The sequence below is a fragment of the Lemur catta genome, chromosome 4, assembly GCF_020740605.2.
Source record: "Lemur catta isolate mLemCat1 chromosome 4, mLemCat1.pri, whole genome shotgun sequence".
Lineage (NCBI taxonomy): Eukaryota > Metazoa > Chordata > Mammalia > Primates > Lemuridae > Lemur > Lemur catta.
Genome location: NC_059131.1, coordinates 20,703,544 through 20,716,890, shown reverse-complemented (window position 1 = coordinate 20,716,890; position 13,347 = coordinate 20,703,544). Strand labels below are relative to the sequence as shown.

Here is a 13,347-nt window from a genome sequence, read left to right as displayed (position 1 = left end):
TTATCAACAGAGTTCCTCTCATGCTTAGAATCGTCCAGGTTTGGAAGGTAAATTCTAGGGAGACTGGCCTGGTCCTGGCTCCTGGAGAGCAGTGTGTGACGCAGCCTGTCCCCGGGCGGGGCACACACTAGAGGGCACCAGGGAGCTGCGCTCGGCGGCCCAGACTCCAGAAGGCTGCCCGAGAGAGCAGGAGGCGCGAGGACAGGGGGAGATGGGCCGGGGGCGATGAGCCAGGGAAGGCCCAACCCGCCCCTTTACAGAGTCCTGGCTGAGTCCTGGCCTGGCCTCGCCCCACCCCTGGCCCACCGCCTCTCACCTTCCCATGTGCCCGGCAGACAGGCCCTGATGGCCCGGGAATGTGAGAGGGAAAGGGGGTTCTGGCCCCAGCCTCCCCCCAGCTCCACGTCAGCCAGGCCCATCCTGCCAGCCTCTCCCCTGGCTGGAGACCTCCGACTCCCAGGCTGCTCTCCTGGGCTGGGACTGGGCTGCACCTCAGCCAAGTTCTGGAAGAACAGTCAGGCCAGGTACCAAGGAAAGTCCATGGCCGTCCAAGGGCTGGGGTGGGGAGCGCAGGAGGCAGGAGGTGGAAGGACAGGCAGAGCCCTTGGTCAGGACTCGGGAGTCGGACTTTCTCCTCCTTAACCCGCCTCCTGTAGGGGCTCAGTTACCATGCTCCGGTCCCAGCGTCCTTACCTGTGAAGTAAGACTGACCAGGCTCCTGCCCTCCCTGCTCCCGTGACTGGAGGGCTTGTGACCCCCAAAGAGCTCACTTCTAACCGTCCTGCCCCGGTCAGAGGTTCCAAGTGTATCACTGCCCCGTCCGAGACTCTGCCCGGCAATCACATGCAGGGTGGGCCTCCAGGAGGCAAACTCTCCCCTCCCCGACAATGCTTTGGTCCCAGCTGCTGCTGACTGCTCTCCAGCCAACGGACCAGAGATTACCAGGGCACACGAAGCCCTGCCTGCTGCCGGCAACTGGAGCCCCCAAGCCTCTGTTCTAAGTCCTGTCCCTAAGAGAAGGCCGTGCAAAAGGCAGGGTTATGGGGTACTAAAGGCCTTTGGTGTCTTACAGACTTGGGTGTGGATTGCCGCTCTGATGTTGGTAGCTGTGTGACCTTGAGCACGTTATTTAACTTCTCTAAGCCTCAGTTGACTCACCTGTAAAAGGTAACGAGAGTATCTGCTTCGCAAAGCTGGCGTGAGGATTAAATGCAATAAAGAACATAAAGCGCACAGCTGAGTTCCTGGCACCCAGGTGAGCAGCTGTTATAGAGGAGGATGTTCTGAGCGGTGCCCGCGGGCCCTGCCGGCTCAGCCCAGCCTCTCTCTGCAGTGTGAGTCCTCGTCTTCCAAGTAAGAACAAAGACAGACTTTAAAACCCAGCATGGTACACATGGTACACACGGATGGATTTTCTATTTGACAGTGGCACCAACAGATGTAGGAAGCTATCTATGGTTGCCTTGGTGCCAGCAGCCCCAGCCTGTTAAAGAATCATTCATTCATTCATTTAATTCATTCATTCATTCATTCAACAGACACCTCTTTGTCCACATAATCCCAGATCACAACTGTTGTCCTGATATAATTATTAATAGCCTCCCTTCACTCTTGAAGTGTCCCAGTTTGGGTAATAAATTATACGGTCACCCTCCCTACTGAGCACCTACTGTGTGCCAGGTCCTGTGCTAGGCCCTGGGACTGAGAGGGAGGTAACAGGCACCGCCCTGCCCTCCAGGGCTCCCCGTGCAGTGGGGAGGCCGACAGAGGGACGAGGGCAAGGCAGCGAGAGAGGGCAGGGCTGATGTGCTGGGGGGGCCAGGCGGCACCCTCTGCCCCTCAAGAACCTGCCAAGGAACATCCTTTGATCCATTTACCCTCCTTGGGTTTATTTACTTTTACTAATTTACAAAACGACTTTTTGGGTTAATTAATGCCATACATTTCCCTCCCGATACAGGAAGTAGCAGTCCTTGTATTCATTATAATTTTTTTCCTCCAGCCTCAGAAGTTGCTTTTTATTCAGATATTTGTGGTACTTTTTCAAGAATCGCAAATATCTCATCTGCTCCCTTCAGGATCGTATAAACATCAGTTTTCCAGAAGCAAGTTTCTAATTTATTTATCCATTCTCACGGAAAAGGGCATGACACGAAGATGGCCATGGTCTAGGGACACACTCCGCATGGCCAGCTCCTCACAGCTTATGCCAGAAACACCTCCGTGACACTTAGCGGAGAGACAGGAAAAGTCAAAGGAGAGGGAACGAGGTGAAAGAGGCAGTGATGTCCCCGGGTTGGCTGGGGCTCCGGCCTGATCCTCTGAGGTGGGCTGGGGAGGACACTGCCCCACTAAAGGACAGTGGGCAGCCACGCGAGAGTGGATGGGGGAGGCCAGAACCAGGGCTGCCTTGGGACGCGCAGGCTGCAAAGGTCCCAGCACCCACAGTCCCCACCCCATGCCCATTCTTCTCGGCGCAGGCCTCTCTCTGCCCCACCGGGGCCCCCCAGTTGCCTACTCAGTTAACTCAAGAGCACTAGGGTCCAGCTGGCAGAGTCTCCTTGTCCAACCCTAGGTGTCCCGCAGCAACCTTATCTGTCCCACCTTCTCGTCTGGGGATCGATTTCCTGGTTCTATCTCATAATTTCCCGAGTCACTGGAGGAAATCCTGTCAATGCAGGCGCTGGAGGAACATGGCCTTATTTAGATGTGCTGCCCCCAGAGGAGGGAGAGAAGGAAGGAGGAGGAGTGAGGTGAGAAGCAGATTGGGGCAAAAGCAGAAGAAAGAAGACATGGGTGATTCTGAGAATTGAGGGTAATGATGATGTCATCCAGGGGAGGGTTTCACTGGGGTCAGAGGGTGGGTGCAAGGCACGGTGGCTCTGACTGGTGACTCATCTATAGAACCAGGCCCTGTATCCAGGAGAAGTCACTCACTGAGTAAGCCAGTCATTGTCTCGACACTCGTTTATTGAGCTGTTATTATGTCTCAGACCCTGGACTAGGCCCCTGTGAGGGGGAGATCACGGGCAGAGCCTGGGAGCCCATGTCCCAGAGGGGACAGGTAGTCCCACTGCAGGGTGTGGGTGTGCAGGGTGGGGGGCGTGGCAGGAGGCCAGGGGCGTGGCCGACAGACTGATAGACAACAGGCTCATTGAGAGGGCGTGGCCAGGAAAGACTCCCTGTGGGGGAGGCAGGGCTGGGGAGGGGCCCTCTGGGGTAAGCGGTGTAGGAGGAGTAGGCAGGAGCCAGACATGGGAGGGGAAGGGAGTTTCAGGCGGGAAGAGCATCATTGTGCAGCAAGGCTCGGAGGTGGGGGTGCGGGGAGGTTTGGGGAAGTGTAAGTTCTTCCTGAGATGGTGAAGGGGGAGGTGACAAGAAATGAGATTGAAGTGGGCAGGACAGCCAGATCCTAAAGGAAGCGTGTGGTCACATTTCCCCTTCTTGGGAGAGGAGCCCCTACTTGGGGGAGGGTGCGCACTGTGACTGACACACCCCTGCCCGGCTCACCTAGGAGGCAGGACTGGTTCAGCCCTTACCAGGGTCCGGCCTGTGCTGGAGGTTTTGTGGCACATCACCCCACACCACCGCCCCCTGTGTTGATCCTCAGAGGTGCCCCAATGTCCCCAGCTGACGGGGCAAAGTCTGAGGCTCAGCAGAGAACAGAGCTTGCCAGGCCCACAGGTGGCAGAGCCAGAGTCAGGAGCCAGGGCTGTCCGAGCCCTTGACCACCACGAGGCCTCCCTGGGACCTCCTGCCTGAACTCCACCTTCCACAGTGTATAGCTCCTGCTCCAACACTGCCAGTTTCAGGGACTGCCCTTAAAACCAGCTGGGCTTTACTATGACCTGATGCCGGCCCAGCCTCCACCCTGTCACCCATGCCCTGTGTGATCCCGTGGCAGGACCAGGGCCCTGGCTTCTAGCTGTGCGGACCCCATAGCCTTTCCCTGTCCCAAACTGCCACACCCCTGGGGAAGCCACCAGGGCTCCTGTGGGCCATAGCCATTACCAGGATGGTGAGGGGTCCAAGAAGGACCCTCACCCCCGTCATTCTGTCCGATAGGAGATCCAGGTGAGAGCCGTGTGTGACGAGGTTGCTTCCACATGAGCGGCAGCAGCACGGGGCCCTCCGCAGTCGCGGTCTGAGCAGAAGGAAGGAAAGACCATTTCACCCGGCCTTGGGCGCCAACGTTGCTGCTATTTCCTTGCTGGCAATAAATGTGCAAATACATTTTTTGCTTCTCCTTCTAGCGTTTAACCTTCGGTATATTTCAAGAGAAATGCGAGTCTGCCTGCTTCTGATTCATACCGGCTGAGCTCATCAAAACCAGAATTATTTGGTAATAGCTGCTGGGTTTACTGGATGCCCTCTGGGATCTGTAAAATCTCTGTTCCTCAGAAACAGGAAGTTTCAACAAGAGGAAGGAGGCTGGTTGCAAACATCAAACTTTGAGTCGTCTCTGCCTATTCGAGAGCCCAGTGCTGGTGGCACTCACTTCCTTCAGCCAGTCGGCAAAGGTGGATTCGGTGCCTACTGTGTACAGGGACTGGGGACACAGATGACTTTTTAAAGGGGCTCTGTACTAGCCTGCTAGAGCTGGCATCACAAAATACCACACGCTGGAGGGGCCTAAACAACAGAAATTTATTTTCTCACAATTCTGGAGGCTGGAAGTCGGAGAGGTGTCAGCAGGGTTTATTTCTCCTCAGGCCTCTCTTCCTGGCTTGGGGGGGTGACGGCCACCTCGCTGCGGGCACGTGGTCTTCCCTCTGTCTGCCTGCCCTAAGCGCCTCTTGTAAGGACACAGGTCACATTGACCTAGGACCCACCCTAATGACCTCAGGTTGATTTAATCACCTCATCAAAGGCCCTATCTCCGAATAGGATCACATTCTCAGATATTGGGCGTTAGGGCTTCAGCATGGGAATTTGGAGGGGTGGAGGCACAATTCAACCCATTACGGCCTCTGATCTCAAGAAGTCATTGTCCTAGGCCAGGTTTTCTCTCTGGTCATCGTCAGAGTTAGCGTCTGCGGTAGGGAGGTGCAGGTGCTTTTTCTGGGCTGTCGTAGACTTTCTAGGGCGGGATGATGCAGTGGAGCGGCCACCATGCTGTCAGATCTGGACTCACGTCCCATCCCCTTCCCTGACTAGCTGGGTGATATGGCCCAAGTGACATGACCTCTGAAGCCTGAGTTTCCTCATCAGCACAATGGGGATAATAATGTAGCCTCAAAATGGGAGTTCTTTTCCCAGGTGTGTTTCCTGTGGGGCTTCCTCCCCCAGGGATCTAAGGACACATTCTAATGGTTCTCCGGGAAACAGTGGGCTGTGAAACCTAAGAAAGGGAGGCACAGGGTTAGATGCCACATCCCTCGGCCAGGCCACAGCTGAAATGCCTGACTCATCACCGTACTTACCTCCTCAGGTTTGGGCGGCAGGATGCTGGGTCACCCCCCATAGTCTGGCCAGACCCAGTCACCAACTCTCCATCCTACTTGTGGTTTCCTGGCTCTTCCACCTGTTCCATCCTTGGAAAAGGCTCTACTCTGAAGGCAGCCAAGTCTCCTGGTCAAGCCTGGGGTAGGAGGAGGGGAAAGTGATCTGGACCTGAACCTCACCCAGAGTACCCACTGCCAGGACCTCTGTGACAACCAGTCCAGGCTGAGCCCGCCCGTGGAAAGATGGTCATGGAGAAAGAAGTCCAAAGGCTGGCAGATCCCTCTGCTTAGAGGAAGCCCTCACAGTCCAGGGGTGCTGTGCTGGACTAGTCATCCAGGGCCCCGGGTTCTAGCCCCAGCACTGACATTTCCTAGCAACGAGACGCTAGCAACTCATGTGACTGCTCTGGGCTTCTGTTCCCTGGCTGTAAAATGGAGAAACCCATCTCTGCTCTGCTCCCCTCAAGGGTCAAATGGAATAAAGTACTAGACAAATGTGAGTTCATGTTTTATTAATAAGTCAAAAAAGTACCCAGCAGGCATCCCTCGTCCGGGCTAGTGCACTTTTTCAGCTGCCTAGCAATGGAGCGAGAAGTCCTGTTGCTTTGGTTTCCAGTTTCTTTAAGCTGCCAGCATTCTACACATACACACACACACACACACATACACACACACACACCCCTTCAGAGCAGATTAAGGATGCATCTCTTCTCAAAAAGAGTAGCATTTCCAGCTTTGGAGTAAGAAGGATGAGGGCTCCTCCTGGGCCACATGGCCTCTTCTACATCATCCCACCCCCACCCTAGAGCCTCTCCCCCTCCTTCCCCAAATTACTCACACTCTTGGAAACATGACTGATGACTTCGGGATGAGTAAGAGGCCTTTGCGCGTCACGGCTTGACTGCTGGAAGGGTGAATGAGTGCAGTGCTCCCTTAAGCAGAGCCACGCAGACCTGCACCAAGAGTCCAGGCTACAGGACCCCAGAGAGGAGCTAGGCTGCATTTAGCAATGAACTCGAAGTCCTGATTCATCCCCCTTTCTTCCAAGCCCCTGAATGGTGATGGCTTTCTCAGCCTGGAATGACAGCCCCAACACCTCTCTGGGCTGCCCAGGCAGTGGGCACAAGGGTTCTCCCTGAGCTCCAGGTGACTACATTCCTCAAACCCGGGACCCCTAGCTTCACCCCAGCATAGCCAGGCCCAGGGACAGCCCTGAAATCAGCAGCCCAGCCTTGGCTGCTTTGAAAGAGCCCTAATACCAGGGCCCACCCTGCAGTGTGTATGTGTGCAGTGGGTGTGTGTGTTTATACTCTTGTGGACACCCTAATCCAGTGTCAGTCAGGCAAATATTTTTGGTCTATTTTCCATTTTCCATGTGTCTCATTTAGGAACATTTGGTGGACATGGCATCACAGCAAAGGAATGTATTAATTCAATGCATTTTGAAATGACTCTTTTACATTCTTGGAGTTACGGTGCAGGCTGAACACGCTAATATAACAAAACAACATGCAGGCTAGACTTTCCTGGCACTTAATAAATAGGGCTGAAGCATCAGTTTTCCATACCTAAAAGGGGTGTAGTCAGGACAGGGATGGCATGGAAAATAATGCCAGGACCGTGAAGCACGAGGTAGCCCCACCTCAATGTCCTCTGCAGCCGGCACAAGACAATGTCCTCACTGGGAACCTCAGCTTCCCAAACAGTCCCTGCCGTGTGGGAGATGGACTCACCTCCAAACTTTGCTCCCTGCGGATCTTGAGGGCTGTTGCTTGGGACCCACTGAATGTCCTCTGAGTTGCTCGAGATGAGGTCAACACATTAAATGGAAGGACTTGATTAAAGCCTTGGAGGGCAGAGGAACTAGAACCAGAACATATTATGGGGTGGAATTGTTTGCTGGCAGTCTGCTTTCCCAAACCCAGGGGCTGGAGCAGAAGTGAGGCAGGCCAACCAACTGGCCAGGGCTCCCCGCTCCCTCCCCGCCAGCTCCTCCCCTGTCACAATGGGTGTGTCCCCTGCCCCATCACCACTCTTTGTTAACATTAGGCATAGTCCCAGAAATGTGGTTTGTTAGCAGTTCTATATAAGTGAGAATAAACCTTAAACAACCAACTCAGGTGCTCAAGAGATATGACTTTCTTACCCTTCCTAACTCAGCCGAGATTTTCTGCCACCAGAGTGACAGAAAATCAACCAACCAATTCAGGATCCTTCACCGCCTTCTCTTCATGTTGGGACTGACTTTCCAGGAGGTTCACGGAGAGCCAAGGCATTGGGGTGACTTTCCTCAGGGCCACCTGTGCATTGGGGGCCCTGCTGGGATGGCCGCTGTTCCAGCCTCACAGACCCTTCAGGGGCAGCTCTCTCTGGGCCATGGTGGGGGCCGAGGTTTGTCCTGCTGGTCTCAGCCATCCAGAGCCTGGGGATGCGAGGCTGCTCCGTCCCTCCCTGGGGCCTGGCTGGCTCCTGAGTCCCTACCCAAGGTATTGGGGTACGTAGCTGCTCTCTAATTCCCTCGGGTTCTCCTCTCTCCTCCCAGCCTAGGGGATTTTTCTCTAGTCTCAGAAGGTTGGTTGTTTAGAAGTGGGAGGGGGCACTGCTCTCTGCCACAGTGTGTTCTCCAAACTTCGTGTCTCTGTTCCTCTCAGGACTTGGGCTTTGAAAACCAAAGCCGGGAAGGGACCCCTTCTTTCTGCCCTGCATTCTCTTACACCCACCTCGCCTTGGTGATCAGCACGGAACTGTCTGAGTGAGGAAAAGGGCTAAGAAGAAATACTGGGAGGAATGGGGTGATAAGTCAAAACTATGCTACCCCACAGAGAAGTTGCACTACCTAATTTAGAACTCGCTGTAAAGCTATTATAATTGGGACAATGTGGTATTGGCATAAGAATAGACAATGAGATCAAGGAAACAGAATAGAAAGTCTAGAAGCAGACCCACACGCATGTGCCCAACTGATAAGGCACCTGTGTGATTCAATGGGGAAGGAAAGTCTTTTTCATTTTGAATGGTGCTAGAACGACTGGAGATTTAAAAGTGAGCATTGACCCTTATCACACTTCATGCTCAGAAGTGGAGATGGATTATAGACCTAAACAAAAAACCTAAAATTACAAAGCTTCAGAAGAGAACAGAGAGAATGTTCGTGACTTTTCTTAAACAGGTCACCAAACAAACAAAAAAAACCCCAAAGCCCACAAACCATTAAAGAATAAAAGGATTTATAAATTAGACTTTATCAACTTTTTTTAAAATCAATAGACATTGTTAAGAAAATAGGCAATCCAATCTGCAAAATGAATGTGTGTACATATATATATATATATCTTCACACAAAACATTTATCTGACAAAGTTCAGGTATTCCAATATATGAATACCCACAAATCAATAATTTAAAAACAACTCAAAAAAATCCTCAACAAATAAAAGGGAACAAAAGACTTGAATAGACACGTCACAAAAGAAGATTACAAATGGCCGATAAATGGAAATTGCCCAACATCATGGTGTTAATCAGAAGACGCAAATTAAAACCATGGTGTGATAACATTTCACACCCACTAGAATGGCTAAACTTAAAAAGGCCAGCAATACCAAATGTTGGTGAGGACATGGAGCAACTGTAATTCATACATTGTTGGTGGGGACCTAGAATAATACAACCATTTTGGAAAACTATTTGGCAGTTTCTTATAAAGTTAAACATATACCTACCCTATGATTCACTGATTCCACTCCCAAGTATTTACCCAAGAGAAATGAAAACATATTTTCACCGAAAAACGTGTCTGAAAGTGTTCATAGCAGTTTTATTCCTATAATAGCAAAAACTAGAAACAACCCAAATAATGTCCACGAGCAGGTGAGTAAATAAAAACACCGTGGTTTCTCCATACAATGGAATGCCACTCGGAGCTTAGACACGACACTTCTCACTGTATTTAGAGTATACCTCCAAAAAAAAACAAAAACAAAAACAAAAAGCAAAAACAGTTGCCAGGGGCTGAAGAGTGGGGGAAACGGGGAGTTGTTGTCTAATGGGTACAGGGTTTCAGTTTTTTAAGATGAAAAAGTTCAGGAAATTGGTTTCACACGATTCGAATAGACTCAATGCTACTGAACTGTACACTCAAAATGGTTAAGGTGGCACATTTTATGTTACGTGCATTTTACCACAATTTTTAAAAATAACAATAAAAACCAAAATATGCTAGCATAAAACATAAAACCTGACAAAGCTTATTCATGAGAGTTCAAAACACAGACAACTTGATTTCTTAATACAGTATTTATGTAGTTTCTTAAAATAAAAGAGGCAAGATAAATCTTATGTATATTTTACGACAATAAAATAAAATAAAGTAAAAAGTAAAACAGGCCGGTGCTCCTGCTCTCGGGGCCAGTGGCAGTTAGCATCGCCCACGTGTGGCACCACGATGGGTTTGGGAGGTGAAAGGTTCTCAAAAGCCTGCATGGTTTGTGCTGCTTACTGGGAGGAAGAAGTTCCAGAACTACTTCCTGATGAATTTTGTCCCGAAGAGCCTGGTTTCTGGTGTCTCCATATTGGATTTTTTTCACTCTTGCCCTCTCCCCTTCCCCCCCGCCCCGCCCCACTCCTGGGCCCAGACATCACCATATGTGGACAACAAGTGCTTTCCCAGGTGACTGTGCCCCTCCACATCACACAGGCCCAGCTCAGTGAAGGACCAGCCTGAGGGGACGCTGGGCCCTGAGGCTGCTCCGTCCTCCTTGCCAGGGTCTCCCTGACATTGACGCTGGGTCTGGTCTGTTCCAGGGTCCTTCTGGCTACAGAGCCCAACATCCTGCTCTCTTTGCAGAACATTCAGGAGAAATTGGAATTGGAGGAAGGGACTGTGGGGAGGGACATGAATTCTCCAGGGACTGAACTTGCTCTCCACCTCAGCTGCCCCTGTGCATTCGGCCTACACCTGCTCCACTCCATGGCACCCCTGGGCTAGGGCCACGGTGACGTATTAAACAGTGGGGACAGAAGATGGCACTGGTGGAGGTGGACAAGTGAGTGAGTGCCAATGCAGATGTGACACAGGGCCCAGGCCTCTCCAGGGGACTGCCCGGCTCTCAGACCCAGGAACGCCGTGAGCCCTTTTAAATCTTAAACACTCTCTGCTCACCTTGGCTCCCCAGAGGGAGCTGGAAGTTTTAAGAGACCTCACCCATGAACCCACCTTCTGAGAACCTGGCCCCACACAAGCCCAGCAAGTCCCCTAGAAGTTTGTATGGATGAAGAGGAAAGCCCTCCCCACCTCCCTCAGGTGTGTGTTGTCTCAGGTGAGGGGCAGAGGGGAGGAAATAGGTGAGGGAAACGTTGTGGAATGGACTCCCTGGCCCCTGCACCGGGAGGCCTCAGCCCGCTAGCCTGGACTCTGTCACTAACACTCCATGTGGCCTTTGCCAAGCCCACCCTCTGTTACAGTAAAGCAGGGTTTGGGGGCAGGGGGACTAGCTCAGGGCTTTCTACAGAGTCCTTCAGCACTGGCTGGGACTCTCTGATGTCCCCTCTGGCTCTGCCATCCGGGAACCCAGACTGGGGCAGGGCTGGGGCCCTGGGGGCTGAGGAGAGCTGACCCCCAGCAGTCAGAGGAGGATGTGGTTGGTGAATGGCCCAGGTGGGAGGAAGGCAAACGGAAAGGGATGTATCCTTGCAAAGCAGTGAATCACAAGTCATGACATTCATTAACTCTGGCTAATTAAGAAACAAGTGTGACGGCCACCAATGCTGGGCAATTTGTTGACACCTGGTCTTCATGGTCCCCGTCAGCCCTGCTGCTTAGGCCCTCTCTCTCCTCGTCAGTCCCAAGAGTGTCAACACTTTGGGGGCACTTACGGACTGTCCTGGCCTCGAATGACTGCTGCCTTCTGGGAGAGGGAAGGCGGGCTCACATTTCTGAAGCACCTCCTACGTGTCAGGTCCGCGTTCAAAGCTTTCGTGAGAGTTATATCACGGGGTCTTCACAAGTCCCCGGCAGGTGGGATTCATTCTTCCCATTTTGTAGATGGGGAAATTGAGGCTCAGAATGGGGGGTGGACTTGCCCAAGGTCTCACACCAAATTATTCAGTGCCTTCACCACAGCATGTCATCGTCTCACTGTGGCTGAGCGGGGCAGGGACGAGGTTTGCATTTCATTCCCAGGGCGGTTTCCCTTTTCAGCCAAGGAGATGGTGACCACCTGCTGCCCCCACGGCATTAGTGACGTCAGGTGGGCAGCTCGACAGTCGGGGGCTCAGCAGAGAGATCTGGGCTAGAGCTAGATGGGATGTGGTGTTGACAAGCGCCCTCCCAAGGACGGCTTGACCTTTCTGTGTCCCTGGAGCCTACCACAGTGAACTGCAAAGCTGTCCCGTGGAGGAAATGACTGACTGATTTCAGCACAGGCCCTTGCTGTGGCCTGGGTGGTTAAGATATCTGAGATTCTAGAGGAACAAGCTCCACTCCGGTGTCACCCCGCTCTGAGGTCTGGTGTTTACAGATTCTCGCCCTGTGTTGTTGGGCCTGAGCACGCGCATCTGAGATTACAGCCTGTCACGGGCTCACCTGCCCTTGTCTCGTCCACAGCTTTCCCACTGAGGCCTCAGAGGAGCACAATCCAGTGTTTCTAAGCTGGAAACCTCCCCGTTAACAGCAGGACCCAGAATGCAGGTCTCCAGGGGCACCCGCAGGTATTTCGCAACAGTAGTCACCAAACTAAGCTCTGCTGCAAGGCAAGAGACCAGCTTCTCTCAAATAGGGAAAGGGCCCACTCAGGACACACAAGGGTGCACAGACAGTGCCTTGAGTTCACTTGGTTGTGACTTGGAGGGCTGACTTGGTCCAAAACTCCATGAGCTGCCAGAGATCCTAGTTGACAACCCCGTGCGTAGAGACCACGCAGGCCCAGAATTCTGCCCTTCTGCCAACAAGCCCAGGAAAGAAACTGCAGGCTGGCTGCAGTCACGTTTGCCCTCAGAGAACCTGAGAGCAGGGAACTCATCCTCAACAGAGGCCAGGCATGAAGCATGGCCTAGCTGAGAGGCCCACCTGCCCACAGTCCCCAAGCAACTGCAGAAGTTCCTTCCTTTTGAAAGTCGTGGGGAAGGGGTTAGTCGAGGGAAACAAGAAGCCTGTTACGTTTTTGGCATCCTGCCTTATTTGTAACTGGTGGAAATCCTATAGACTTGCATCAGCTTTCCTCATACAATAGATTTGGGAGTTGCAAAGTGTTAGTACAATGTCTTTTAAATATTTAGAAATATAGCCAGCACTACCACCAAAGTTGAGCATTTGTTTTTTTAAAAATAAACGCATGGCAAGAATGCCGTGTGGGGCCTCAGTGCACAGGTGACTGTTGTGCAAGCCACCCGCCCACCCGAGTGGGTGGGGACCTGCCCACAGCTGTCACCCTGCTCCTAACAACTCCTCCAGGCACACCCTGCTCATTAGGCCCTGGGCACGCCTGGCCGCCCAGACTCCTGGTTTAACCAGAATGCCAGGAGCAGGAGGGCGGCTCCTTGAACCCTGAACAATGGGCTAGGAATGAATCCAGGCCCAGGGCCTCAGGCCCCAGAGAGCTCAGAGCTGGCCCTCGGGATTCTCCCTCAGCCATGCCAAGGACAGGCCTGTGAGTCCTGCAGAAGGGCTGGGCTCTGTGTCTCCACGGGGGGGGGGGGGGGGGGGGGGGGCGGGGGGGGGCGGGGGGGGGCTGGGGAGCAGGGGATGGAGGGGCCGGCTGAGCTCCAGGCAGTATAAACAGACTGTTTAGAGACTGCTGAGCAGAGGCAGACATTATCTCACTCCTGCTCAATGTCCCCTCAGGCAGATGAGGGATGGGACTTGTTCCTGCTTTACAGCTGGGGAGCCCAAGCAGAGAGGATAGGG

At 52.8% G+C, this 13,347-nt stretch overlaps 1 long non-coding RNA gene across 1 annotated transcript; it reads right to left on the bottom strand.

The window, feature by feature from the left end:
* Positions 1 to 4,217: 4,217 nt before the first annotated feature.
* On the bottom strand, positions 4,218 to 8,636 carry LOC123636753. The gene is made up of 3 exons (XR_006734653.1): positions 6,283 to 8,636; positions 5,424 to 5,581; positions 4,218 to 5,341 (listed from the first exon to the last, which is right to left on the bottom strand). It is a non-coding gene; the product is annotated as an uncharacterized LOC123636753 (long non-coding RNA).
* Between the last annotated feature and the right edge of the window lie 4,711 nt (positions 8,637 to 13,347).